Source organism: Pseudorasbora parva, chromosome 16 (assembly GCF_024679245.1).
Source record: "Pseudorasbora parva isolate DD20220531a chromosome 16, ASM2467924v1, whole genome shotgun sequence".
Taxonomy (NCBI): Eukaryota; Metazoa; Chordata; class Actinopteri; order Cypriniformes; family Gobionidae; genus Pseudorasbora; species Pseudorasbora parva.
The window spans coordinates 15792289-15796271 of NC_090187.1; the positions used below are offsets into that span (position 1 = coordinate 15792289).

At 35.0% G+C, this 3983-nt stretch overlaps 1 long non-coding RNA gene across 1 annotated transcript; it reads left to right on the plus strand.

Moving 5' to 3' along the window:
• Positions 1-411: 411 nt before the first annotated feature.
• On the plus strand, positions 412-2515 carry LOC137043510 (uncharacterized). Its single transcript, XR_010898503.1, has 6 exons — positions 412-482; positions 657-745; positions 846-976; positions 1041-1149; positions 1259-1329; positions 1460-2515. It is a non-coding gene; the product is annotated as an uncharacterized lncRNA (long non-coding RNA).
• The last annotated feature ends 1468 nt before the right edge of the window (positions 2516-3983 follow it).

The window sequence follows — 3983 nt, forward strand, 5'->3', positions numbered from 1 at the left end:
TTCAGTTGTTGGCCTCTATTTTTGTTTCTATTTTTGTTTCTTTCTATCATTCTTTCTGATGCTTTGTCCACTTACATACAAATATATACAATATACAAACTATAAATAACAAAAATATAAATGGAAGATACAGCAAATTTCTCACAAATTATATTAACCTAATGATAATAGGGTGTACACATTGTTCTGTTTAACCCTTGTCCTTACAAAATGTTTAGTTATTTTCTTCAGAATGTATGCCAATTTTGTGCAGTTGTTGCATTTTCATTGTTCACTGGACGGTTCAGATGCCTAATGAAGCTAATTTAGCTTGTAAAAAGCAATAAAGTAGATATTATTTGTGTTTTGGAACACTCAAAAACTTTTGTTTTTACAAGGCAGTGTTGAAAAGTGTTTTTACAAACACTTTTCAAAGATGAAATTCCCCACTTGAGGACATTTGGCTATGCCCTCTGAATGTTGGAGCACATTGGATTCTTGTGGTGCGTGTGTATTTTTCAAAGTACATTTGAGATTAAGTGTTTATGCAGTTATTTGCATATGTTTGGACTTGCTGCTTAAAGTTTTCTTGTAACTATTTTATAAATGCTGGAGTTTTTTTTTTTAATTGTAAAAAAAAAAAAAAAATGGATTTTTTTTTTGTGTGTGTATTCTAGATAATCAACATGCCTGAGAAAACTCTCCCTCTCATTGACCCAATGGGAAACAAAGCTTCTTATGAACGCAGAATTATGCAGAACTGGAGGTAACCTTTTTTTAGAACTCTTTCATCTTTGTTTAATTTTTTAGTTTCTTTCTTGAGACTGTTCATTTCTAAACAGTACAAATGTCTTGACCACACCTAGGAATTTCTTAAAACTGACAGGGTGGGATGACCATCCTGCCCAGTGGCAATTAAACACCCTGGAAACCCACTTGCAAGAGGATTCATGCAGTTGTGGATATTGGTCTTTATTGTATGTGTTCAAATATCTGAGTAAGTGGCGCAAGTCTGAAGATGTTGTAATGGGTTGGATTAATATTGACTGTCAATGTTTCAGTTTGCTGAAGAGTATCTGCTGAGTGGAACAATCAGCAATGCACAAACTACATCTGAAGCAGTCAGCTCAGCTAGGAGGAAAATAGCCTGCACTCTGCTTAGATGTTGAGGTGAGTGCTGTTGTCATTTTTGAAATTCCTCATGCCTAAGACAAATCACAGCCTTGCCATAAAAAAACTATTTTGTGCAGAACTTCTAACACATAAAATGTGTTTATAGGTTATGCAGAGGACTACTGTGTGATTTGCAGCATGTTGGAAGACAATTCCAACAAAAGCATGATCAAAATGGTATACAAACATCTTATAATTTTCACACACCAAAACATAAACAAAAAACAATACTTTTCCTTTATGTGCCATTCTAAATTGTTTTAAATATACTAATTTACTTTTATATTTATCGCTTTCTTATTTTTAGGTACAGTGCAGGAGCTGCAGTAGATGGGCACATTTTGCATGTTGCAATTTCAAAAAGAATACCCCAAATGTGTTCATGTGCAAAAAAAAAAATGTGTGTGGTAGAAATGAAATGTTTTATGTAGAGAAAAATTGATTTATGTAAGGTAGAAATGAAATGATTTATGTGAGGTAGAATTTAAATTATTTATGTGGGGAAGAAATTAAATTAAATTATTTATGTGAGGTAGAAATGAAATGATTTATGTGAGGAAGAAATGAAATGAAATGATTTATGTGAGGTGAAAATTAAATTATTTATGTGTTTATATTATTATTTAATTGAATCGACTCCATCCCACAGGAAGTGGAATTGGAATGACAGGAAGTGGAATTAAATTCTTTAAAGAATTCCACACAGTCACACAACAGAAAGAATGTGTTGAATCTCACATATATTCAGTGTTAAAAAGGTTACTTTGGAAATGTAATTGCTCACTGTTATAATTTACCCATTACAACATCTCAGGCTCCTTCAGGGCACCGTCTTGATGAACCATACCGAGTTTCATAACAATCCGTTCATGTGTTTATAAAATAAATAATTGTATCACATAATTCAAAATGGCCGATATGGTTAAAATTGGATATCAGTCGACTTGACATGACCCGAATCTAACAAGACCACTTTTATGAAGTTATAAGCAAAAATATATTTTTTAATATCTCCGGAGCAGTAGGTAGCGCTGTGCCGAAACACTGCATGTTGCCTTAGGTCATGCTTGTGATGACATGTACCACCAAGTTTGGTTTGAATCCGATAAAGCATCACAGAGATAATAGCCTTGCATATATTTTCGCAACCGCTACATTAAATTTGTTTGTGTGTTAAACGAAAACGATTTGATGAATCAACTTGGGCCCCATCCACACGAAGCCAGAGCTTTCCCAATCCAATCTTTTTTTTTTCTCGTTTCAAGAAATATCTGCGTACACACAAGATCACTGAAACTGACTCAAAACAAGTATACATGCCAGGCCAGTGTGTGGTGCTGTAATTCTGCCACAGAAATACACTAAAAACGGAGAAGAGTTGTGGCTAGAAGGGGTAGGCTATAGCAGTGGTAGGAGGTGAGGCAAAATCTCACGGTAAAATAACAATAAATATATTTGCTACTTAACAGATGTGTTTTATTAACACCTACACCTACTCCAACCCTAAACCTACCCTTACAATAATGTAAATACAGTAATTAAATGACGCAATATTGATGTGTGCATACCCAGTGCCGTAGTTGAATCGCTTTAAGTCTTTCATTGTGCCGGACGTAGTGTGATGACATCACTGTTTCACAAAATATATACAGATTGGCTGTACACACGGAAATGCAAGATTGTCATTTTCAGATTTATCCACTCTGGGACCCGGTTTTAAAAAAAATCGGATTGATGCTTCCAAAATGCTGGATCCACATAGACGAAACGCTGATACGGTACAAAATGTATATGTACTAAGAGCCAAATGTGTCTCTGTGTGGACGGGGCCTTGAATTTCATAACTTTTTTTGCACCACCTGAAGATGATCTGGTTCAATTTTTATGCAAATTGGAGCAACTGTCTAGGAGGAGTTAGGAAAATTATGTCAATCGAATCGGCTTGAGCCAAGGAATCAAAGGCAAAAAAGAGTTGTTCTAAAAGTTTGTTGGTCAAATTCAAATTGTAATTCTACATCCAGTTTTTGAAATCAATTCAAATTCAACAATTGAACTGGAATTCAGGAGTCATTTTCAATTCACTGAAACATACTTTCTAATTATGGTTATGGTCACAAACTGTACCAAGGAACCATTAAGGAACTTTAAGATGAAAAATATCATCTGCTGAATTTCAAAGCTGCTACAGAAATTACTTTAGACTTAGAGGACCTTGATAGAAATGTAGTGGAGTAAAAATTACACTATTTGTCTTTAAAATTTAGTAAAGTTACAGTCATAAGTTTCCAGAAAAAAATAATACTCAAGTAAAGTACAGATACTCATAAAGTGTACTTAAGGAAAGTACTCAAGTAAATGTACTTAGATACTGTCCACCTCTGCTCTTATTAAAGGGTTACTTCAGCGATTAGCATTTAAGGCTTTCTATCTGTAGAAACCCTGGAGTATATTCTAAGGATCATGCCCCTGGAGTATATTTGTCTTTCATATGGTCAATTTGTGTAATCAGAGGAATTTTTGGCCATAGGCTGAAGACTACAGCCAGCATAGGGAACTAATTCTGCACGTTTTCAACCCGCACATGGAGGGAGGGATCGCACAGCTCAGCTCGCAGCTGCAGGCATTCATGTAAACGGAGCTGTACAGAGCAAAGTAAGTTTCAACTTCTCAAATTAATTCCTATTAAAAGTTTTGCTTCCAAAAAAAGCATTAACTGAAAATGCGCCAGAATGAACACGTGCTGTGATTACCTCAGCTCTCATGAGCTCATTCAGCTCAGTCATTATGTTGAATGTAATCTGACTCCTGCTGCATTTGTGCTGTGACACTAG